This window comes from Cherax quadricarinatus, chromosome 89, assembly GCF_038502225.1.
Source record: "Cherax quadricarinatus isolate ZL_2023a chromosome 89, ASM3850222v1, whole genome shotgun sequence".
Taxonomy (NCBI): Eukaryota; Metazoa; Arthropoda; class Malacostraca; order Decapoda; family Parastacidae; genus Cherax; species Cherax quadricarinatus.
Genome location: NC_091380.1, coordinates 12,578,717 through 12,605,820, shown reverse-complemented (window position 1 = coordinate 12,605,820; position 27,104 = coordinate 12,578,717). Strand labels below are relative to the sequence as shown.

Sequence of the window (27,104 nt, the reverse complement as noted above, 5' to 3'; positions counted from 1 at the left end):
ACCTATTTTTAAAACCACACAACGTTTTAGCCTGAGTAACTGTACTCGGGAGTTTATTCCACTCATCCACAACTCTATTACCAAACCAGTGCTTTCCTATATACAGGTCTCCCTCAACATTTGCGAGGGTTAGGGGATCAAGAGCCTGGCGAATGTTGAAAAACCGTGAATGTTTGGTGCCCCAATATATTGTAGGGAAATATATTACAATACTGCTTCCTTAACTTGTTGAACCATGAATAATCATAAAATACATGAAAACGTCATGAATTGCAATAAATATATACATGTTATGCTTTAATAATGTATGTTATTTAATAACATGTACGTTATTACATACCACAGACTCCACCACTGCCTCCACCACTGCGAGTCCCTACTACCCTCCCTCCGACCCCCGCAACTGGCAGCCAGCCCTCCCACCACTCAGTGTGGTGAGTGTTTTGTTTGTTCATTATTTGCTATTAAACTACAGAATAAATAATGTAAACCCATTTATGACTGCATATTGGAATGGCTATTAGGAAAGGTATTAGATGGTGACATCATGTGTTTACTCTTGAACACAGCAAAGAATTGAACATTTCTGCTATTGCTAATAATAACAATAGTAATAATAATAATAATAATAATAATAATAATAATAATAATAATAAATATGATATAATTGAAGAAGGAAATTGTACAAAAATACGAGGGAGTGGTTGACATATCGTCAGTGTGACTTTGTTATGCTGGAGTGAACATTAGTCTCCCTGCTCTTCCAAACATTTCACAATAATTCAGCGGTTGAGGCAGTGGTATTTAATAACATATATGTTATAAATAATAATAGTGCATGTTATTATTAATAACATGTATGTATTTAATAACATACAGGTCTCCCTCAACATTCACGTTTTCAGCTTTCGCGGGCTTCACACATTCGCGAATTCCCAACCGCCAAATTCCCAGCCACCAAATTCCCAGCCGCCAAATCATATTCAAGTTTCCCGCCACCTGCGAGTCCCTACTACCCTCCCTCCGACCCCCGCAACTGGCAGCCAGCCCTCCCACCACTCAGTGTGGTGAGTGTTTTGTTTGTTCATTATTTGCTATTAAACTACAGTATAAATAATGTAAACACATTCATGACTGCATATTGGAATGGCTATTTGAACAGGTATTGGACGATGACATGTGTTTACTCTTGAACACAGCAAAGAATCAAACATTTCTGCTACTGCTAATAATAACAATAGTAATAATAATAATAATAATAATAATAATAATAATAATAATAATAATAATAATAATACGATATAATTGAAGAAGGAAATTGTACAAAAATACGAGGGAGTGGTTGACACATTGTCAGTGTGACTTTGTTTATGCTGGAGTGAACATTAGTCTCCCTGCTCTTCCAAACATTTCACAATAATTCATTGTTTGGTGCTTGTAGATTGAGTGCGACTGGAGTGGTAGAGGTGATAGAGGCAGTGGTAGAGGCAGTGATAGAGGCAGTGGTAGAGGCAGTGATAGAGGCAGTGATAGAGGCAGTGGAAGAGGCAGTGATAGAGGCAGTGATAGAGGCAGTGGTAGAGGCAGTGGTAGAGGCAGTGATAGAGGCAGTGATAGAGGCAGTGGTAGAGGCAGTGGTAGAGGCAGTGGTAGAGGCAGTGATAGAGGCAGTGATAGAGGCAGTGGTAGAGGCAATGGTAGAGGCAGTGATAGAGGCAGTGATAGAGGCAGTGGTAGAGGCAATGATAGAGGCAGTGGTAGAGGCAGTGGTAGAGGCAGTGATAGAGGCAGTGGTAGAGGCAGTGGTAGAGGCAGTGATAGAGGCAGTGATAGAGGCAGTGATAGAGGCAGTGGTAGAGGCAGTGGTAGAGGCAGTGGAAGAGGCAGTGGTAGAGGCAGTGGTAGAGGCAGTGATAGAGGCAGTGATAGAGGCAGTGATAGAGGCAGTGATAGAGGCAGTGATAGAGGCAGTGGTAGAGGCAGTGGTAGAGGCAGTGGTAGAGGCAGTGATAGAGGCAGTGGTAGAGGCAGTGGTAGAGGCAGTGATAGAGGCAGTGGTAGAGGCAGTGATAGAAGCAGTGGTAGAGGCAGTGGTAGAGGCAGTGGTAGAGGCAGTGGTAGAGGCAGTGATAGAGGCAGTGGTAGAGGCAGTGATAGAAGCAGTGGTAGAGGCAGTGGTAGAGGCAGTGGTAGAGGCAGTGATAGAGGCAGTGATAGAGGCAGTGGTAGAGGCAGTGGTAGAGGCAGTGGTAGAGGCAGTGATAGAGGCAGTGATAGAGGCAGTGGTAGAGGCAGTGATAGAGGCAGTGATAGAGGCAGTGATAGAGGCAGTGATAGAGGCAGTGATAGAGGCAGTGATAGAGGCAGTGGTAGAGGCAGTGGTAGAGGCAGTGGAAGAGGCAGTGGTAGAGGCAGTGGTAGAGGCAGTGGTAGAGGCAGTGATAGAGGCAGTGATAGAGGCAGTGGTAGAGGCAGTGGTAGAGGCAGTGGTAGAGGCAGTGATAGAGGCAGTGATAGAGGCAGTGGTAGAGGCAGTGATAGAGGCAGTGGTAGAGGCAGTGGTAGAGGCAGTGGTAGAGGCAGTGATAGAGGCAGTGATATTTACTAACATATATGTTATAAATAATAATAGTACATTATGAATAACATTTATTATTATTATTATTATAAATGTTATTAATATTAACATGTACTATTATTATTTATAACATACGTATATGTTAGTAAATACCACTGCCTCACCCACTGCCTCTATCACTGCCTCTATCACTGTCTCTATCACTGCCTTTATCACTGCCTCTATCACTGTCTCTATCACTGCCTCTACCACTGCCTCTATCACTGCCTCTATCACTGTCTCCATCACTGCCTTTATCACTGCCTCTATCACTGCCTCTATCACTGCCTCTACCACTGCCTCAACCGCTGAATTATTGTGAAATGTTTGGAAGAGCAGGGAGACTAATGTTCACTCCAGCATAAACAAAGTCACACTGACGATGTGTCAACCACTCCCTCGTATTTTTGTACAATTTCCTTCTTCAATTATATCGTATTTATTATTATTATTATTATTATTATTACTATTGTTATTATTAGCAGTAGCAGAAATGTTTGATTCTTTGCTGTGTTCAAGAGTAAACACATGATGTCACCGTCCAATACCTGTTCAAATAGCCATTCCAATAAGCAGTCATGAATGTGCTTACATTATTTATACTGTAGTTTAATAGCAAATAATGAACAAACAAAACACTCGCCACACTGAGTGGTGGGAGGGCTGGCTGCCAGTTGCGGGGATCGGAGGGAGGGTAGCAGGGACTCGCATTGGTTGAGGAAGTGGTGGAGGCAGTGGTGGAGTCTGTGGTATTTAATTACATACATGTTATTAAAGCATAACATGTATATATTTAGTACAACTTACGACGTTTTCATGTATTTTATGATTGTTCATGGTTCAACAAGTTAAGCAGTATTGTATTATATTTCCCTACAATATATTGGGGCACCAAACATTCACGGTTTTTCAACATTCGCGAGGCTCTTGATCCCCTAACCCTCGCGAATGTTGAGGGACACCTGTATATGTTATAAATAATAATAGTACATATTATTAATAACATATATTATTATTAACATGTATGTTATTAAATACCATTGCCTCAATCACTGCCTCTACCACTCCAGTCACACTCAATCTACAAGCACCAAACACAATGAATTATTGTGAAATGTTTGGAAGAGCAGGGAGACTAATGTTCACTCCAGCATAAACAAAGTCACACTGACGATGTGTCAATCACTCCCTCGTATTTTTGTACAATTTCCTTCTTCAATTATATCACATTTATTATTATTATTAGTATTATTATTATTACTATTGTTATTATTAGCTGTAGCAGAAATGTTTAATTCTTTGCAGTGTTCAAGAGTAAACACATGATGTCACCGTCTAATACCTGTCCGAATAGCCATTCCAATATGCAGTCATAAATGGGTTTACATTATTTATTCTGTAGTTTAATAGCAAATAATGAACAAACAAAACACTCACCACACTGAGTGGTGGGAGGGCTGGCTGCCAGTTGCGGGGGTCGGAGGGAGGGTAGTAGGGACTCGCAGGTGGCGGGAAACTTAAATATGATTTGGCGGCTGGGAATTTGGTGGCTGGGAATTTGGCGGTTGGGAATTCGCGAATGTGTGAAGCCCGTGAAAGCTGAAAACGTGAATGTTGAGGGAGACCTGTACTTCTTGAATCTGAATTTTTCCAACTTGAAACCATTGCTGTGAGTCCTGTCTTGGCTGGAAATTTTCAGCACACTATTTACATCCCCTTTATTTATTCCCGTTTTCCATTTATACACCTCGATCATATCCCCCCTAATTCTAAGCCTTTTGAGAGAGTGCAGATTTAGGGCCCTCAGTCTATCCTCATAGGGAAGATTTCTGATACATGGGATCATCTTTGTCATCCTCCTCTGTACATTTTCCAGAGCATTTATATCCATTCTGTAATACGGTGACCAGAATTGAGCAGCATAGTCTAAATGAGGCCTAACCAAGGATATATAGAGTTGAAAAACAACCTGAGGACTAATATTATTTATACAGTGGACCCCCGGTTAACGAACTTTTTTCATTCCAGTAGTATGTTCAGGTGCCAGTACTGACCGAATTTTTTCCCATAAGGAATATTGTGAAGTAGATTAGTCCATTTCAGACCCCCAAACATACACGTACAAACGCACGTACATAAATACACTTACATAATTGGTCGCATCTGGAGGTGATCGTTAAGCGGGGGTCCACTGTACTTCTAGATATGAAGCCAATAATTCTGTTAGCTTTATTGTGAACACTAATGCACTGTTGTCTTGGTTTTAGATTACTGCTAACCAGAACTCCTAAATCCTTTTCGCAATCAGTAGTATTAAGATCTAGATTATTTAGTTTATATGTCGCATGGTTACTTTCCTGTTGAATATTTAGAACTTTGCATATGTCTATATTAAACTGCATCTGCCACTTCTCCAACCATTGCATCAGTCTATTCAAATCATCCTGGAGTGCTCTAATGTCCTCATTAGAATGAATTGGATGGCCTATTTTGGTGTCATCAGCAAATTTGCTTATGTCACTATTTATTCCCTCATCTATGTCGTTCATGTAAATTGTGAACAACAACGGGCCCAACGCAGACCCCTGAGGAACACCGCTTGTGACGTGCCCCCATTCTGATTTCTCCCCATTTATGCAAACTCTCTACTGCCTATTCATCAGCCATACCTCTACCCAGGAAAAATTTTCTCTTCCTATTCCATGTGCCTTAAGTTTCCTCAATAGCCTCTGATGTGGAACTATGGAAAAGCCTTACTGAAGTCCATATACACAATATCATATTCATTACCATGATCTACCTCCTCAAACACCTTAGTGAAAAATGTTGGTAAATTCGTAAGACAGAAACGCCCCTTCGTAAAACCATGTTGAGATTCATTAATCAATCTGTGCCTATCAAGATGGCTACGAATTGCTTCGGCAATTATTGATTCCATAAATTTTCCCACTATGGAGGAAAGGCTTATTGGTCTATAGTTTGAAGCCAAGAACCTGTCACCTGCCTTGTAAATAGGTATTACATTTGCCATTTTCCACTTACCAGGCGCTACGCCAGTTTGTAGTGATATGCTAAAAAGATTAGCCAAAGGTATGCTAAGTTCCTCTTTACATTCCTTTAACACCCTTGTAAACAGTTCATCAGGGCCTGGGGATTTGTTAGGTTTTAGTTTCTCTATTTGTCTGAGGACCATGTCACTAGTTACCGCAATCGTGCATAGTTTATCATCCTGTTCTAAATAATCTATTATTTCAGGAATATTGCTAGTATTTTCCTGGGTGAAAACTGAGAGGAAGTAGGTATTGAGAATTTCACACGTTTCCCTATCACTGTCAGTGATCTGACCAGAGTTACTCTTAAGTGGGTCAATCTTGTCCCTAATCTTACTTCTGTGTACCTGGAAGAACCCTTTTGGGTTAGTCTTTGAATCTCTTGCGACCTTAGCCTCACAATCCCTTTTTGCTTTAATTTGTTTCTTTATTTCTCTCTTTAACTGTATATATTGATTTCTTAACTGCCCATTCCCTCTTTTGATATGCCAATATATGCCTCTCTTTTGACCAATGAGATGTTTTAATCTATTGTTCATCCATTTGGGATCATTTTTGTTATTTCTAATTTCCCTACTCGGAACAAAAGTTGTCTGGGCAGCTAGAACTATGCTCTGAAAAACGTCATATTGGCAACCAAGATCACCTACTTGACCCATAGTCAAGACATCCCAATTTAGCCCACCCAGGTAATTTTTCAGTCCCATGAAGCTGGCCAAGCAAAAATCTGGGACAGAGATTTGATTGCAGTTATCTGGGTAATTCCATGATATATTGAAACTAAGTGATTTGTGGTCACTTTCCTCAAGCTCATCATTAACCTCAAGATTATTAATTAGTGAATCTTTGTTGGCAAGAACTAAGTCAAGCAGATTGTTTCCTCTAGTTGGTTCTGTCAGTGAATCATCTACTGGTAACTGGTTACTGGTACTACTGAGAGAAGAAGAAGAAGAAAAAGAAGAAGAAGAAGAAGAAGAAGAAGAAGAAGAAGAAGAAATAGTTATAATTATAATAATAATAACAGGGAGAGCTCTAGAATACCACCAACTCAGTACACTGTTTACCTCAATGTGGGAGCATTTCTCTCATGCTTTGCTTACATTTTTTACAGTCATTTGTTCAATTTTTTTTTCTAACAATGGCTCCTTAGAAAGTACAGTGGACCTCGACCAACGATATTAATCCGTTCCTGAGAACTCATCGTTAGTCAAAATTATCGTTAGTCGAGTTAATTTTCCCATAAGAAATAATGGAAATCAAATTAATCCATTCCTAACACCCCAAAATATTGAAAAAAAAAAATTTTTACCACATGAAATATTAATTTTAATACACACAAACTGAAGAAGACATGTACAATTACATGACACTTACCTTTATTGAAGATCTGGTGATGATTGATGGGATGGGAGGAGGGGAGACTGTGGATGGTGTTAGTGTTTAGAAGGGGAATCCCCTTCCATTATTACTTGAGGTGTCAAGTCCTTTTCTGGGATTACTTCCCTTCTTCTTTTAATGCCACTAGGACCAGCTTGAGAGTCACTGGACCTTTGTCGCACAACATATCTGTCCATAGAGCTCTGTACCTCCCGTTCCTTTAAGATTTGTCTAAAATGGGCCATAACATTGTCATTGTAATAGTCACCAGCACGACTTGCAATAGCTGTGTTAGGGTGATTTTCATCCATAAAGGTTTGCAGTTCAACCCACTTTGCACACATTTTCTTAATCTTTGAAGTAGGCACAATGGATTCCACAACTGGCATAGGCGTCTCAGGGTTAGCCCCAAACCCTTCAAAATCTTTCTTAATTTCCATACTAATTCTCACCCTTTTTATCACAGGGTTGGCACTAGAAGCTTTCTTGGGGCCCATGGTGACTTATTTTGCAGGTACAATCACTAAAAACGCTGTGATAATATGAAATGTTCTCATTGTATGTTTGGATGCAACCGCGGTGGCTGGCTTGTAAACACTGGCACCCATGGGACAAGTGAGGCGTGCTCAGGCCACACGTGGATGCATCTCGAATGGAACAAATCGCGTTGGTCGAGTTTTTTAGCGCTAGTTGAGGCAAAATTTTTGCGTTAAAATGTATCGCTAGTCAGATTTGTTATACGATGCCATCGTTGGTTGAGGGTCCACTGTATGTGTAAAGGCAGTGCTGAGAAGGAAAAGAAGATGATTTCCCTGGAATTAAAGCATGAAATCATAGATAAACACGTGAGGTGTGAAGGTTTTGGGTTGAGGGGAAAGCAGGTGAAGCTGGCTCATAACTCGGATGTTGGCTCAAAACTCAGAGCAAAAAACGACCGAGCAATAGCTCATATCTCGAAAAACTCATATATTGGGACACTCGTAAGTCGCGGTTCCACTGTAAGATGTTTATTTTGACAAATTACATGGTTGTATAGAGGAATATAATAGCATTTTGGGCAAACCTAAAAATTAACTTAAGATTAGTAAGGCAATAATACATAGTTCACATGGTCATTAGAAAAGTTACAGTGAGTACAGGAGAATTCTATCAGATAATGCTACATGGTTTTGATAAGTCTAGTAGAGATTGATTAGACTATTGAATTAGTTAATAAAGATTACAGTATTACAATGAAACAATTTAAAATGATTTATAATAAGATGTACTACAGTTTAGTACTATTTAAAACAATGAAATTTGGTATTACAATAGAACAATTTACATTATGATGTATTGTATTACAATCTACTACTATTTAAAACAATGAAAAAACAGAAATTCTAATTTTGAAGTAGCAAGTAGCTGAGCATTCATCAGCACAATATCAGTAGCTTTTGAGAAACTGGTAGTGATTAGATATGGTTTGTCTGGTTAATTTTGGGTGACGAGATGATTTCTTATTTAAGCCTTAAACTGATTTGCAGACGCATCCTTCAATGTGTTCAGGCAATGAATTCCAGATCTTCGGGCCTTTTACGTGCACAGCATTTTTGCATAGAGACAGATACGAGGGATATCAAAGAGTGATCTGTGTCTCATATTATGGTTGTGTGTTCAAGGAGGAGTTTGAGGGTAGGGTTTACATTAGAGTATACAGGGTAACTCAAACTGATGCTGCCTGCATGGCGCATTTCCACCGCGAATATTGTCAAATACAATTGTACAGTGGTATGCACCAGCCGGCCCAGCCATCTGCCAGATTTACGGTCGTAAGTCGAGTGGACGTATGCCGAGCAGGTCGTAAGTCAGATGGTAGGTGTAGTGTTCTGTGTATGTAGTAGGCACAATAATAAGTGAGGATGTTTTGTACATTTAGCAAGTTAAGACTCTTGAAAAGAGGTGGTGTGTGTTGTCTAATGCAGGAGTTAGTAATCATTTGCAATGCAGCTTTTTGTTGGATAATTAAATGTTTAAGGTGATTTGCTGTGGTTGAGACCCCATGCACAAATACCATAGGTGAGGTAAGGGTAAATGAAAGAGTGGTACAAAGCTAGAAGAACTGATTGTGGTACATAGTACTGTGTCTTTAAAAGGATAACTACTGTTTTTGAGACTTTCTTGGAAATTTGCTGTGTGTCTGAAATCTGAGACTGCAGTAAAGGTGGAGACCTAGAAATTTGCCCACTGCCTGTCTCAAAATAGGTGAACCATTTATCAATATGTTTAGCTCTACATTTATTTAAGCACAGATCCATATGAGTACAATTATCATACATAGTGTAAATTACCTAGGATAACCCAAAAAAGCCAGACAAAGTGTTATACTGTGCTTGTTGATGAGCCATAAGCATTACTTTGGCAAGTAATAACATTTCCACTTGCTCAGATAAGACGATTCTCCATCATGTGTAAAACATGTTCGGCTGGCTAGCTGGTTATCTCTATCTCTGTCTGTCTCTGTGTCAGAGTCGCTCATGAATCAGAATCAAGAACAAAGTTTATATAGATACAGATACACTTAAGGACAGTTATCATACATAGTGTAAATTACCTAGGATATCCCCCTAAAAATGTCAAAATGCTTTACATATAGTGCTTGTAGATATAAGGCATAAGGCACTGGGGTCAAGGACCACACTGGAAATAAGTCACTTTGTCTGACTTTCTTGGGTTATCCTGGGTAATCTACACATATGCTGCTATGTATGATATTTGTGTAACTGTATTTATGTGTACTTGTACCTAAATAAACTTATTACTGTGGCAAGTATTACACATTTCAGCCACAGTTGTATCTTTCTACTTGTTGAGACATGATGATTCTGCAACATGTTTAATACCTGTTTGGTTAATTTACCATCTTTGGTCTGTACATACGTGTGCCATAAGAGTGTCAGATATGTGTTTGTGATTAACTTAGTTGAGTCCTGAAGACCAGTCAGTACATGCAGTGTTTACATATGCTGCTATGTACCATAATTTAACTGTATTGATGTCTATGTTTTCATGAATAATCTGACTGACTAACTGGCTGTACTGACTTGACTTACTGACTGGCTGTACTGACTTGACTTACTGACTCACTGACTATAATGACTTGACTTACTGACCTACTGATTTGACTGACTTACTGAATTGACTGACTGGCTGTACTGACTTGTCTTACTTGACTGCCTTGACTTACTGACTCGACTCACTGATTTACCGACTGGACTCAGTGACCTACTGACATGACTGACTGACTTGACTTACAGGACTGACTAACTTGACTGATCAAACTCACTGACTGTACTGAATTACTTGACTGACTGACTGACTTGACTGGGCTGACCTAGTGACTTGACTGATTTACTGACTTTATTTACTTGACTGACTTCCTGACTGTCTTGACTGTGCATGACTGACCTGACTGGACTGACCTACTAACTTGACTGACTGACTGACTCTACTGACTTACTTACTTGATTGACTCACTGATTTGACTTGACTGACTTTATTGACTTGATGGGACTGACTTAGACTGATGACTGTACTGACTTGAGTGACCTACTGACTTGACTGACTGTACTAATCTACTGACTTGCCTGATTGTACTGACTTGACTAACCTACTGACTTGACCAACTGTATTGACTTGACTAGCCTACTGACTTGACCGACTGTATTGACTTGACTGACCTACTGACTTGACTGACTCACTTACTGGCTGACTTGACTACCATACAGAACCACTGGCTCAGCCAGCAGTTTTAAAACTACAGCTAAAAAACACCTTATCTCCTCAACCTATCCCAGCCCATCTTAAATACATTTGTAAAATCTACACATGCATTTGCTCAATATCACAAACATAGGTAAAACTTAAAAATCAACATGAACTTAATCTCAATACATATCTGTATTCATCTCAAACATTAATCACTCCATTGTGTCCACCTGAGGTTAATAATCATAATTGTAATTCTTCTCTATAAAACTTATTAAAGCCATATAACACAACCTAATAGAATACAGTGGACCCCCACCTTACGATGGCATCACATTACGTTAAATCCACCATATGATACATTTTAACGCAAAAATTTTGCCTCGCCTCACACTAAAAAACTCACCTCACGCGATTCGTCCGAGATGCATCCCATGTGTGGCCTGAGCGAGCCTCATCTGCCCTGTGGGTGCCAGTGTTTACAAGCCAGCCAGTGCAGTCGCATCCACGCATACAATCGGAACATTTCATATTATCACAGCATTTTTAGTGATTGTACCTGCAGTATAAAAGATGAAAATTACTATGGAAATGAAGAAAGAGATAATTGCTAAGTACGAAAGTGGAGTGCGTGTCTCGGAGCTGGCCATGTTGTATACCAAACCCCAATCAACCATCGCTACTATTGTGGCTAACAAAATGGCAATCAAGGAAGCTGTTCTTGCAAAAGGTGCAACTTTGTTTTCAAATAAGAGATCGCAAGTACTCGAAGATGTTGAGAGACTGTTATTGGTGTGGATAAACAGAAAACAGATAGCAGGAGATAGCATCTCTCAAGTGATCATATGTGAAAAGGCTAGGAAGTTGCATGAGGATTTAATTAGAAAAATGCCTGCAACTAGTGGTGATGTGAGTGAATTTAAGGCCAGCAAAGGTTGGTTTGAGAGATTTAAGAATCATAGTGGCATACATAGTGTGATAAGGCATGGTGAGGCTGCCAGTTCGGATCAAAAAGCGGCTGAAAAATATGTGAAGGAATTCAAGGAGTACATAGACAGTGAAGGACTGAAACCTGAACAAGTGTTTAATAGTGACAAAACAGGCCAGTTTTGGAAGTAAATGCCAAACAGGACCTACATTACTCAGGAGGAAAAGGCACTCCCAGGACATAAGCCTATGAAAGACAGGCTTACTCTCTTGATGTGTGCTAATGCTAGTGGTGATTGCAAAGTGAAGCCTTTATTGGTGTATCACTCTGAAACTCCCAGAGTGTTCAGGAGAAACAATGTCCTCAAGGCTAATTTGTGTGTGCTGTGGAGGGCAAACACTAAGGCATGGGTCACTAGGGACTTTTTCTATGACTGGGTATAGTATGCATTTGCCCCCACTGTGAAAAATTACCTCCTGGAAAATAAATTGGACCTTAAGTGCCTCCTGGTATTAGACAATGTTCCTGGTCATCCTTCAGATTTGGGAGAGCGACTTTCTGGGGACATGAGCTTCATTAAGGTCAAGTTTTTGCCTTCTAATACCACTCCTCTCCTGCAGCCCATGGACCAGCAGGTCATTTCAAACTTCAAAAAACTCTACACAAAAGCTATGTTTCAAAAGTGCTTTGTAGTGGCCTCAGACACTCGATTGACTCTAAGAGAGTTTTGGAAAGATCACTTTAGTATCCTCAGTAGTGTAAACCTTATAGGTAAGTGTGCTGAATGGTTTGAAAAACCGACAAGTTGAAGATTGAGACACTTATGCAGCATATGGGAATCTTTATTCAGAAACGTTTCGCCACACAGTGGCTTCATCAGTCCAATACAAAGAGGAAGGCGTAATGAGAGGAGGAGTATGAGGGACTGATTACCTCATACTCCTCCTCTCATTACGCCTTCCTCTTTGTATTGGACTGATGAAGCCACTGTGTGGCGAAACGTTTCCTGAATAAAGATTCCCATATGCTGCATAAGTGTCTCAATCTTATAGGTAAGGCTTGGGAGGGAGTGACTAAGAGGTCCTTGAACTCTGCTTGGAAGAAACTGTGGCCAGAATGTGTAGACAAAAGGGATTTTGAAGGATTTGAGGCTAACCCTGAGAAGCGTATGCCAGTTGTGGAATCAATTGTGGCATTGGGGAAGTCCTTGGTGTTGGAGGTTAATGGGGAGGATGTGGAAGAGTTGGTTGAGGAGGACAATGAAGAACTAACCACCGATGAGCTGCAAGGTCATCTTCAACAGCATGAGGCCAGACCTGAGGAAACTGCTTCGGAGGAGGGGATAGAGAAATTGAAGAAGTTGCCTACTTCAAAGATTAAGGAAATGTGTGCAAAGTGGCTTGAAGTGCAAACCTTTATAGATGAAAATCACCATCACACAGCCATTGCAAGCCATGCTGGTGACTATTACAATGACAATGTTGTGAACCACTTTACACAAATCATAAAGGAACAGGAGGTACAGGCCTCTATGGACAGATATGTTGTGCGACAAAGGTCCAGTGACTCTCAAACTGGTCCTAGTGGCATTAAAAGAAGAAGGGAAGTAACCCCGGAAAAGGACGTGCTACCTAAAGTCCTAATGGAAGGGGATTCCCCTTCTAAACATTAACAACTTCCACACTCTCCCCTCCTCTCATCCCATCACTCATCACCAGATCTTCAATAAAGGTAAGTGTCAGTTTGTGTGTATTAAAATTAATATTTCATGTGGTAAAAAAATTTTTTTTTTCATACTTTGGGGTGTCAGGAATGGATTAATTTGATTTCCATTATTTCTTATGGGGAAAATTAATTCACCTTTCGATAATTTTGGAATACGATGAGATCTCAGGAACGGATTAATATTGTAAGGTGGGGGTCCACTGTATTCAATTCTCTCATATTCACTACAACTCACCTAATAACCATTTTAATCAAAAGTTAGTTTTAAGTTTGCCTGAAATGCTTTGCATATAAGGGGCTTTTGGCATGTACACCAAACTACTATACTATTCCTTTGTACAAACATATATCATTTTGAAATAAAATATTATTATGATTCTCATTATTATGATGATTATTATGATTATTATTATCCACCTCAGCCCTGTAGAGGCACAGCATACCTCTCCACTCCCTTCACATACACCAGAAACCTCACTTTAAAGTAAGAAATGTTATTTCTGTTGCTTTTATAGCCTTAAGCAATAGAAAAAATAATACGTAACAACAATGAACAACAATTTACATTATCATTTTTATTTTTCTAAGATTTCTAGACTTACAAAAAATTCTTTGGCTTTTTTTGAGGGCCCCAGAAACATAACCCTACTTTTCATATAAATTCCTCAGTTCCTTTTACACGGATTTGTCTTACACTGCATTTTCAGGACCGTAACTACCATGGTAATTGACGGTCTATTGTATTCCAGTTTTTTGTAAATGCAATTGAAATACAGCATCATAAATTGAATATCACCTGAGAAGGCCTTCATAATACCTGCTATTCAATTTTGCATGCACTCTATCAATTGCATTTGCAAAAAATCACACTGCAGACAGGTCCCTCATAACATGGATTTACATAGTGTACAGGTATTCCTCTCTTAATGACCTAACTGTTTAACAACTGCTCAGAGTTATGACCTGCCCTCTGATCAGAGTACAGCCCCTCGTCACTTAACAATGAAGTTGCATTCCTAAGATCATGTTGGTAAAAGAATTCGTCACTAAGTAAGGAGCATACTGTAATGGTAGTGGGCTTGTGTCAACCATCTTTGATATTGTTTTAATGTTACCTATGCACCACTTACAACATTTTTAGTATATTTTTAAATGTATATGCAGCAGTGTACTTTATATTGTAATAAAAAAAATTGAGGAAATCGGCTCTAATATACATACATTATTTAACCCCTTGACTGTTTCGGTCGTATATATGCGTTATACGAGATACCATGTTTGACGTATCTATACACATAAATTCTAGCAGCTTCAAATCAAGTGTGAGAGGGCTGGTAGGCCTACATGAGAGAGAATGGGTCTGAGTGGTGGGTGTGCACCCTGTGAAAAAAATCTGGGGCTCAGCAGTGCATTGTGGGAACGCCATCTTGGTAGTCCATTTTCACCATGCCTCGTTGTAAGAAGTTCCTCACTCCTCGGCGGATTGGAGGTCTTTTGTTCCCAAGTGATAGCTCTAACAGCAATGAAAGTGTCAGTGAAAGCGAATTCCCTGGTTTTCAAGCAGGTGTGACCGAAAACAGTGCCCAGGATAATGCAATTAGTGATGAAAACCCAGATGACCCACAACCTTCCACCTCTGGTGCTAGGCCGGCTAGTTCATGCTCATCTGTACCAGGATGAAAGAGGAAACTATTTGCCCGTGTATGAGACTCAGATGTGAGCAGTGACAGTGATTTCAAAGCTATTGAAAGCAGTTCTAGTTGTGGCAGTGAGGGTGAATATTCCCCAGTGAAGCGGCAGTATATACGATGTTGTTTGTGGTCTGGTAGTGTGCCATATGCTGTTCCAAGGAGAAGGAGTAAATCTTGGAGCACATCCCGTGGCCCTACACCATGACCTGATAGTGAAGATGATGATATTGTTATGATGGGTATGAATGATACGAGTGAGGCAGCAGGCGGTGGTGGTGATAGTGATGGTAGCATGAGTCATGTGGCACCAGCAGCGGGCCACGCAACTACCGACACTGCTGACTCTGCACAACTACAACCAAGCTCACCTAACCCCACACTCCCACAACAACCACAACCACGTTTCAATATCCAGAACCCACCAGCTGACCGCATCTGGGATTGGCAGCAAGGTGACGAGTTTGTTCCCAGTCCCCATGACTTTGATGAAACACAAAGTGGAATACGGCCATCATGTACACTTAGGAACAATGCCACTGAACTGGAATGCTTTCAGTTGTTCTTCGATAAACCCCTGATGGACATTATTGTCAGGGAAAGCAATACATACTTTGAGTACACCATGGCAAACACAATTCTTTCACCAAGATCACGCCTACTCCAGTGGAAGGACACAACTGTGGCAGAGATGTATCTGTTCTTTGCCACAATAATGCTTATGCCACATGTGTACAAGCACACTGTCAACACACACTGGTTGACAGACCGCCTGATTTCAACCCCAGCTTTCAGTGACATTATACCAGTGAATAGATTTGTGTTACTGCTACGTATGTTACACTTTTCAGACAAATCAAGGCCTGACAGAAACGACAGGTTATATAAGATCAGAAATGTGTTTATGTACCTGAAACAAAAGTGCTGTATGTATTTTTATCCCTTCAGGAAGCTTGTTACTGATGAGTCTTCGATTTTGTTCAAAGGAAGACTCTCATTCAAGCAGTATATACCAAGCAAGAGGAAACGCTTTAGTATAAAGTTATTTGTTCTGTGTGATTGCAAAACTCATCTGGTTTTGGATATAATTGTGTACACTGGCGGTAAAACACTGCAAGATACCAGGAAGTTACTGGGTATCTCTGGTGATGTGGTTAGAACAATGATACAACCATATCTTGGTAAGGGGCATATTTTATATACTGACAATTGGTACACAAGCCCTTTACTCAGTGATTTCTTGCGAGTGAACATGACAGATGTGTGTGGCACAGTGCGTGGAAATCGTAAGCATATACCTAGGTTCGACACTAGTAGCGGTAGAGGTGAGGTGCAGGTGTTTGCTGCCAATGACATCATGGCATTTCGGTGGCATGACAAATGTGATGTCACACTGTTGACATCAGTTCACCGACATGAAATGGTAGACAGTGGCAAGCAGAATAGAGAGACCAATGAACCCACTGTAAAACCTGCAGCTGTGATGGATTACATCCTCAATATGCACTTAGTGGACAAATGTGACATGCAGATTGGGTTTGCTGACTGTGTTTGCAAGAGTTATAAGTGGTGCATAAAACTCTTTTTCCATCTTCTTGACATTTCCATGCTGAATGCTTATAATATGTATAAGTTGAAGACCAACAACAAACCCAAATATGGTGAATTTTGTTTGTCAGTCATCAGACAAATAATATTCAAGTACCAAAGGAAAAACACTTGCAATAGACCAGCGGCCACAAAATTATCAACACATGTCCTCTCGTTTGAGGCCTGGTGATCACTACCCCATACCACTGCCTGCTACTGCTCTCAAGAAAAATGCTCAGAAGAGGTGTTTTGCCTGTGGACATACCACAAAATTCCCACAAAAAAGCAGAGATACTTGTTTTACGTGTGAGGAGTGTAAAACACCATTGTGCTTATACCCATGTTTCAAAGAATTCCACAAACTGCAGCAGTTCTAGAAAAGTGTCCAGTGATTGTACACATGTATATATATATTATAGAACAATCATAATAAACAATTTTTTATATTGTTTGTGTAAACAAGTTTTAGGAACATTATGATGATACTACTGTTTTTGCTATAATTGTGTTACATTCAACGAGTGTATATATGAACATTGCACCATACTTTGGTCTCACAGGCCACAAAAGTTATGTGAAAAATAAAATAGTGAAAAAACAAGAAACCGTTGAAAAAAAGTAAACCAAAGTTTACCGGGTGAGCGGCAGTCGCCGCTGTTGCCATATGCCGCTCATTTTCTGCAAACTTCATGCCTCTAAATCTCGGTAAGTACTGATGGGCAAAAAAAAATTTTTGGACTAAAACAATCAGAAAAATAATCTTAACATTTTCATAAGAAAAAATAATTTTTTTTATGAATATTTTGCGACACCAGGAGACACTTCAGGAATGGGCCTTTCGACAGTCAAAGGGTTAAGTATGCATACTGGTTAGAGAGCCCATCGCAAGTCTGAGTCGTCGGTAAATGAGTACATTGCTAAGTGAGGAGAGGCTGTACTTAAGTGTATTTTACTTTTTTATTGCTTTTTAATGCCTAGTTCAATTTTAATACACTGAAAGCATTATAAATGCTGCAAAGGTGACACTAAAACAATATGTAAAGATGGCTGACAAACATCTACTACCAGTAAAGTATGCTTGAAATATCAGAAAAAGGCGGCTCGTCACTTAATGACCAATTCGCTTACCGACCTACTTTTAGGAACCTAACTAAGTTGTTAAGCGAGGAGTACCTGTACTTTCATTAAAATGCTAATCCTAAATGCACATAAAAGGCCCTAAAATCTGGAATTCATTACCTGTGAATATAAAAGAAACACTGTCTGTTTATAAATTCAAGTCTCTTCTCAAAAATCACTTACTCACCCACAACTAAATAAATACTGAATAATTGTATCTCATAAATTGTATCTCATATATGTATCTCATTATTGTATCTCATAAATGTCAACCTATGACCCAATCAAACTTTGTTACTATTTAACTTCATTACCTAACAGAATACTCCATTCTACTGATTACACAGCAACACAGTAATGACCATATGACCTGTCTTTGTAATACTCATTTGTACTAAATTGTTATCTGTTTTACAATAATTTTTGTACCACTGAATATATCATTGCTTAGTTAATCTTAAGTTAATTTTAAACCTGCCCATAATGCTCTGCAAACAAGGGGCTTTGGCATGTTGCACTTTAAAAATTGTATTCCTTGTACTTCTCTGTATCATGTTCAAATTAAATAAATAAATAAATAAATAAATACTGATTGCACAGCAATGCAAGCAACCATACGACCTTTTGTAATACATGTACTCATTTGTGCTTAACTGTTATCTGTTTACAATAATGTTTTACCACTGAATACTTCATTGCTTAATTAATCTTAAGTTAATTTTAAGCCTGCCCGTAATGCTATGCATTCAAGTGGCTTTGGCATGCTGAATTTAACTGTATTCTTTTGTACTTCTCTGTATCATGTTCAAATTAATAAATAAATAAATAAATAAATAAATAAATAAACAAATAAATAAATATGTGCCAAAATTATTAGTATGTGACTCCAGCCTGTGTTTAATGCTGCCAAGTTTGAGAAAAATTTCATTTGGGTTGGTTCCAAAACGGAAAATTCTACTCCACTTCAAGAAGGAAAATTCTCCTCAGCTTCATGAAGGAAAATTCTCCTTCACTTTTTGAATGAAAATTCTTCTCCGCTTCGTGAGGGAAAATTTTCCTCCACTTAGTAAAGGAAAATTCCCATTCGTGTATAGGCTTCTCCATTGCTTTAGGGAGACCTACCACTTCTCATATGTACCAGACTCAGTCTGTCTCTGTCTCTCGTTGAGTCAGCAATACTCTGCACATTCATCCATTGTTTTTTTGTGCTTGTTTATTGATTGTGATTGTGAAATAAGCCACCATGGTAAAGAAGGTGACAAACATGATAGAATACAAGGGAAAAATTGTAGCAAAATATGAAAGAGGTGTACGTGTCTCCAAGCTCGCCAGGATGTATGGAAAGTTGACATCGACAATCATTTCCATCCTGGCAAAGAAAGCAAAACTGAAGGAAGCTGATGTTGCAAAAGGGGTAAATATGCTAACAAAACAGAGATCACAAACAATTAAGGATGTGGAGAAGTTGCTGTTGGCGTGGATCAGCAAAAAACAGTTAGCAGGAGATAGTGTTGCAGAGGGGATAATTTGCAAAAAGGCAAGGCAGTTACATGCAGATCTTGTAAAAAAAAATATAGGAGAGAGAAGGGAGAATAGGCCTTTTTCAGTGAATAAGTACATGTGTGCAAAGTAGAATGAATTGCAAAGTTTTGCGGAGAATTGTCACACTAACAAAACTGTTGCAAGCCGTGTCTGCAACATGTTCAATGACAATGTCTTGTCCCATTTTAGGCAAAATTTAAAAGAGATGCCAGAAACAGGCCTCTCTGGCACATTTTTTGTGAGACAGGGGTGCAGTGACTCTCAAGCTGGTCCTAGTGCCAGTATAAGACATAGAAGGGAAGTAACCCCAGATAGGGCTTTGATACCAAACAATAACCTCAACTCCCTCTCCCCTCCTCGCCTTCTTCCATATGTCAAAAGAATCTTCAGTAACGGTATGTAATGTTCATTTTATCATTAAAATTATTTCCCATTGTTTTCTGTATGTAAAACTATAGTTATTCTCTATAAAATGTATTTTTTGTTAATATTTTTAGGTGTCTGGAACAGATTAATTGGATTTACATTATTTCTTAGGGGAAATATTATTTTAGTTTTCGTCCATTTCGGATTTTGGCTGACCTCCTGGAACACATTAAGGATGAAAACAGTGGTATTACTGTATATAGAAAGCCCTTTGTTATGCAGAGCATTTCGGGCAAATTACGTCCTTGTCCCAGGATGTGACCCACACCAGTCCACTAACACCCAGGTACCCATTTTACTGATGAGTGAACATAGACAATTGGTGTAAAGAAGCACGCCCAATGTTTCTACGGTGTGCGAAGTGAGAGCTTTAGCCACCAGGCCATGAGCCACGGAAACAAATCATGGACCCCAATGGAAATAAGTCATGGATCCCCAATACTGGGAAATAAATAAATTACTTTGATTTTTCTGGTCTATTCTGATGAGTAATTTACACTACATTATTATGCAATAACAGAAAACAGGTGATATCAAAACAACCACTGTGAAAAAATAGTGTAGCTATGTGTACCTGTACCTAAATAGTGTAGCTATGTGTACTTGTACCTAAATAGTGTAGCTATGTGTACCTGTACCTAAATAGTGTAGCTATGTGTACCTGTACCTAAACAGTGTAGCTATGTGTACCTGTACCTAAATAGTGTAGCTATGTGTACCTGTACCTAAATAGTGTAGCTATGTGTACCTGTACCTAAATAGTGTAGCTATGTGTACCTGTACCTAAATAGTGTAGCTATGTGTACCTGTACCTAAATAGTGTAGCTATGTGTACCTGTACCTAAATAGTGTAGCTATGTGTACCTGTACCTAAATAGTGTAGCTATGTGTAACTGTACCTAAATAGTGTAGCTATGTGTACCTGTACCTAAATAGTGTAGCTATGTGTACCTGTACCTAAATAGTGTAGCTATGTGTACATGTACCTAAATAGTGTAGCTATGTGTACATGTACCTAAATAGTGTAGCTATGTGTACATGTACCTAAATAGTGTAGCTATGTGTACCTGTACCTAAATAGTGTAGCTATGTGTACCTGTACCTAAATAGTGTAGCTATGTGTACCTGTACCTAAATAGTGTAGCTATGTGTACTTGTACCTAAATAGTGTAGCTATGTGTACCTGTACCTAAATAGTGTAGCTATGTGTACCTGTACCTAAATAGTGTAGCTATGTGTACCTGTACCTAAATAGTGTAGCTATGTGTACCTGTACCTAAATAGTGTAGCTATGTGTACCTGTACCTAAACAGTGTAGCTATGTGTACCTGTACCTAAATAGTGTAGCTATGTGTACCTGTACCTAAATAGTGTAGCTATGTGTACCTGTACCTAAATAGTGTAGCTATGTGTACCTGTACCTAAATAGTGTAGCTATGTGTACCTGTACCTAAATAGTGTAGCTATGTGTACCTGTACCTAAATAGTGTAGCTATGTGTACCTGTACCTAAATAGTGTAGCTATGTGTACCTGTACCTAAATAGTGTAGCTATGTGTACCTGTACCTAAATAGTGTAGCTATGTGTACCTGTACCTAAATAGTGTAGCTATGTGTACATGTACCTAAATAGTGTAGCTATGTGTACATGTACCTAAATAGTGTAGCTATGTGTACATGTACCTAAATAGTGTAGCTATGTGTACCTGTACCTAAATAGTGTAGCTATGTGTACCTGTACCTAAATAGTGTAGCTATGTGTACCTGTACCTAAATAGTGTAGCTATGTGTACCTGTACCTAAATAGTGTAGCTATGTGTACCTGTACCTAAATAGTGTAGCTATGTGTACCTGTACCTAAATAGTGTAGCTATGTGTACCTGTACCTAAATAGTGTAGCTATGTGTACCTGTACATAAATAAACTTACTGATGATGGTTTCACGACTTTAAAAGACCAATAATGTTCATAATGTTAAATTTAGTACAAAAAGAATTTTTGGTTGACCATGTTGACACAGTAAGCTTCCCAGCAGAGCTGAGAAAGCTTCCCAGGAGAGCTGAGAAAGCTTCCCAGGAGAGCTGAGAAAGCTTCCCAGGAGAGCTGAGAAAGCTTCCCAGGAGAGCTGAGAAAGCTTCCCAGCAGAGCTGAGAAAGCTTCCCAGCAGAGCTGAGAAAGCTTCCCAGCAGAGCTGAGAAAGCTTCCCAGCAGAGCTGAGAAAGCTTCCCAGCAGAGCTGAGAAAGCTTCCCAGCAGAGCTGAGAAAGCTTCCCAGCAGAGCTGAGAAAGCTTCCTAGCAGAGCTGAGAAAGCTTCCCAGCAGAGCTGAGAAAGCTGATTTCCAGGACCGACTACAAGAATGTGTCTGAGGTACCCAGGTACCTACTTACTGCTAGGTGAACAGTGACAGCAGGTGTAAGGTATGTATGCCTTTGTGCCTGAGGACTCTTGATCCAAGGACCCAGAGTCTCCTAGGAGCGAACCTAATTAACTCCCATTCCTGTAAATGCTGTTACCCCTACAGGTTTAGGGCTTCCCCATAATTAAAATAAGCTTCCAGTTTACAGTGGAAAGATCCTGGGAGGGTCAGTCCTGCTCCTTGGATCAAGAGCCCTTAGGTGTAAAGTAGCTCCACTTCCTCTGATCAGGAGCCCTTTAACCTTCAGCGGAGGCACCTACGAAGCAAAGTCACCTAATTAACACAGTGAAGGGTAAATCTGGTTCCTTGGATCAAGAGCTCTTCGTTGGTAACTAGACACCTCCCTAGAAAGGGTAAGACAGATCCACTTCCTCGGATCGGAAGACCCCCGCTACTGAAGCACCTACGTAGGAACACCTAATTAACTCATTTACGGGAGGTTAAATCCAGTTACTTGGATCAAGAGCCTTTCACAGGCATGAATTCACCTTCGTAAATTAATTAATCCACCTCCAATACCTCAGATCAGAAGCCTTTCACCAAGGAAGCACCTAGTAAGCAGCGTCACCTAATTAACGCCTAATGTACCCGACCTACACCTAATTTCTGTTATTTGTGACACTGGTCTTAGCAACACTCGCATATTAGGACCACATAAAGTGTATATTACATAATACTTGACCTCAGGTAGAACAATAAAGTCGAAAATAAAGTCAAACAACACGAGAGTCTGACCTTAAGAACAAAACATAAACAAAACAACCAGGGAGCAGTAATATAAAGTTTACTAGTAGTGGTGCTAGTAGTACTAGTAGTAGTACTAGTACTAGTAGTAGTACTAGTACTAGTAGTACTAGTAGTAGTACTAGTACTAGTAGTAGTACTATTATTATTATTATCATTATTGTTGATAGTTGATCCAGCAGCCAGGGAGCAGTAATATAAAGTTTACTAGTAGTGGTGCTAGTAGTACTAGTACTAGTAGTAGTAGTAGTAGTACTAGTACTGGTAGTACTAGTACTAGTACTACTAGTACTAGCAGAACTAGTACTAGTAAACTTTATATTACTGTTCCCTGGCTGCTGGATCAAATATCAATAATAATAACACTACTAGTACTACCAGTACTAGTACTAGTACTACTAGTACTAGTACTACCAGTACTAGTACTAGTACTGGTAGTACTAGTACTAGTAGTACTAGTAGTGTTATTATTATTGATATTTGATCCAGCAGCCAGGGAGCAGTAATATAAAGTTTACTAGTAGTACTAGTACTGCTAGTACTAGTAATATTATTATTATTATTATTATTATTATTATTATTATTATTATTATTATTATTATTATTATTATTATTATTATCATTATTATTATTATTACTGATAGTTGATCCAGCAACCAGGGAGCAGTAACATAAAGTTTACTAGTATTACTAGTACTAGTAGTAGTACTAGTAGTAGTATTAGTAGTAGTATTTTCTTACATATATATTTTATTTAAAAACAATACAGCTTAACATAACACCCCTTAAATAAAATTTAAAATAAATCCATTATGAATCTCAATCCTACATAACGTAACACTGACAAAATAAACACCACACAAATTAACTGACACAAAGAGGGTGGACATATACACTCGCAAATATTGCTATATAACAGACGTAACATTAAGAAGAATGGGATATCTGAACCTTATTTACAAGAAACCTAACAAAAGACATAACTTACAGGTGACCTCAGTACCAGGGACAAATGATGAATTATATAAACATCCATTGAATCCAAGCCTTTCAGGTATATATAGTTACATAATATTACTTTATATTACTGTGACATATGACAAAGGTTCAATACAATAAAAAGAATATGCACGAGAAAATATATCAATTAATCACAGCTGTGAAAATTTGTCTGGACTGCCTCCAAGTGAATCGCCTCCCCTGGCAAGCTCTGTTGACACCGAGCTCTGAGGTGGGTACCTCAGCCTCACAAGTGGCTTATAGGACAGATTTTCATAAATGACTGATGTTGTAAGAAATCTCGCCTGCATGCACGTTTAAAGGACTAACTTACTTGGTGTTGCAGCATATATCCTGATCTTCAACCTCCCTAAGCTTAGCCCCTTTGGACTTCCCCTCAGAAACCACGTGCAACTGGGAGCCTTAATTCCTGCAATATTCATTCGATATTAGTGACCTGCCTGCACCTCAGAAATTCCTGTATCCAAGAGGGTGTGTATCCCCAGGTATAACTATGCAGAAACGGACACTAGCTTCTAGGTAGACAAGAGACAAAATCACGTACTGACCATGAACTGCCGGCTGCACAAAGGCCACAGCTCAACTCACTCACAATTTTCCCCAGACACTGGCCAGAAATCCTAAGAAAAAGTGGAGGTTTTGTCTTACTGTATGGGCCTGATGGAGGAGGTCATCTATGGTACATCGAGGTGCCTCCACCAGATTTCCCCAGGTCTCATATGTGAAGACACGTGGGGGGCGCCGTCTGCTGATCACGGCACGTGTTGTCCAGATGGTGTCTAGTCATAGAAGAAAGATCTGGCGCCTTCGAGACCCGCGCCTCGTCGTTCAAACTTGGGCTGCCAGTTCTCCCTAGCTAACTTAACCTAGCATTTGCCTGCATTATCAGCCTATTACTACCTATGTTAAGGTCTTAGGTCTACATTATTATTATCTACAGTTGCCTCAATAATCCTAATATTAGTGTACTAACAGTATAAACTACCTACTTCTTCCCTGAAGGGTAAATCTATAAATTAAGAAGTACCTTCCATTCACCTACACCAATCCGGTAGAGTTTGTTTGTGTTGTGGGTGGGTTTAAGGGCCCTCGAACAGTGTGTTTTTCCCCGTTGGGTCTTCTCGGACCGAATAAGTTCCAACAACAGCCTTCACATTAGTCTATAAACTAAATGACCTACATCATAATCTCATTAAAACAAGTACATACTCTTCCCCAACTAACCCCTGATACAGGAAATTCTCTAAAACATACATACGTGCCTCACTACAAACCTTATCGAGTCATTACTAAATAATGAAAGTCATAAGCATTCCTACCTCATCTACAAGATAGGCACATTATATAATGCAAAAAGAAAATACAGTACAAAACAATTACAAGCTCTCTTTGTCAGGACAATGCGTGAAAGAAATGCACAGTATACCAAACAAACAATAAAGGAGTATATCCTAACATAAACAGCCATAACACACTTTGTAAATAACAACAAATTAACACCTCAAAACGCAATAAACATATTGCACATGAAACATGTCACACAAGGCTGTGTACGCACAGTCTACATAAACCCAAATACTCCTGCAAGATGAAAATAAATGTTATAAAATACTGACACAATGGAAATATAAAGACAAATGCAGTATAATGTGATCCTTTATTGACAACGTTTGTGATTTGGAAAGCCCACAGTGTGGGCGAAACATTGTCAATAATGGATCACATTATACTGCATTTGTGTTTATATTTCTACTCTTACAAGATCTTACACCTACATTCATAACACCAATCACACTTAGTATATTATGATGGCCATGACGAACCCTCAGGGTCCACGTACATATGTGGCATGACAACCACAAGGTTGATGCTACATGCACCTATAACACACCACTACACCTTCTATACCCACATTCACGTCACTCTCACCCCCCCAGGAGGCGACCCCGCTGTGACCCCCTGACTTCCCTCTCTATGTATGTAATCCCCAAAACCCGTACCCTTTACTCGCTCATCCCAATTCACAGATGCACAAGAATCCCTAACGTTAGCATTCTATATCCTTCTGAGAAATCCTGCGCCCACCTTCTCCCATACAGTTCCTTATTACGACACATACGATAAAACGTTACCGCAAGTACCCGCTGCCGCACCTCAAAATCCACTTTCCCTCTCATCACCCATGATATATATATATATAATCCACCATGATATAATCCAAAGCTATTATGACACCCTCGTCTAACCCTCCCACATCTAGGCTTAGTGCATGCAGAACCGACACCCCACGGCCCCTCACCCTCTGTACCACCCTACTTAACCAACACCTGACACCCTCCAACCCCTCACAAAAATATGCTGCATGGAACACTGTCTCATCCCCACCACAGATCCTGCACCTCCCATCCACTACTACCCTTCTGGTTCTTAGTACCTCTCCCAACGGTAGGATGCTGTGCAGAAAACAATACATTACCTCACGCACCCTAGGATTTAACTTCAGTTTGCAAAACCTATACCAAATGCTTCCCCACACATACATGGGGAACAACCCCTCTACTGGGGCAATGATCCTCCATGCAAGCAGCCTACACAAAACCCCTATTCGAATTTTCCTTGGTTCTCTAACCAACATCATAGCCCACAAGACGATTTCACACTCCCTGAACTCCACCATACAAGTTTCCAAACTTATCATGTACTTTTTTCAGCTCCCTCCCCCCACTCCCTCGCACAAAACCTCCCATTTAAGAAACACACATTTAACTCCAACCCACCCTGACGCACAGGTAACATTACAACCTCTCTCCTTAACCAATCACAACTTGAACCCCACAAGAGTTTAAACACCCGTCTCAGAAGCCCGCATTAGCAGTCCCTGTTATTGGGAACTCGGCTGCTACATGCCAAACCTTATTATACAATAATACATTTATGACAATCACTCTTTGCACGAGGGTCAGATGATGAGGTCGCAATGCACCCAGATACACCAGGATCCTTTCCAACAACTTTTTCAAGTTTTCTTCTCGTGCAGCATCCAGGTCATCCCTATAGATGATACCACAAATTTTTAAATACACCGTCTGTTTCCTCACAACGTTACATCTCCCTC

The 27,104-nt window shown here is 39.6% G+C and overlaps 1 protein-coding gene across 2 annotated transcripts in view; it reads right to left on the bottom strand.

Moving 5' to 3' along the window:
* The window catches only part of LOC128697269 (zinc finger protein 84-like), a 65,663-nt gene extending 40,902 nt beyond the window's left edge, over positions 1-24,761 (bottom strand). Inside the window, exon 1 of one of the 2 annotated variants that reach the window (XM_070104203.1) lies at positions 24,638-24,761. The gene's annotated coding sequence lies outside the window, so the exon portion shown is untranslated. Of the gene's footprint in view, positions 1-22,907; positions 22,975-24,637 lie in introns of those variants that run through there. The other variant, XM_070104202.1, reaches the window with a different exon arrangement.
* Between the last annotated feature and the right edge of the window lie 2,343 nt (positions 24,762-27,104).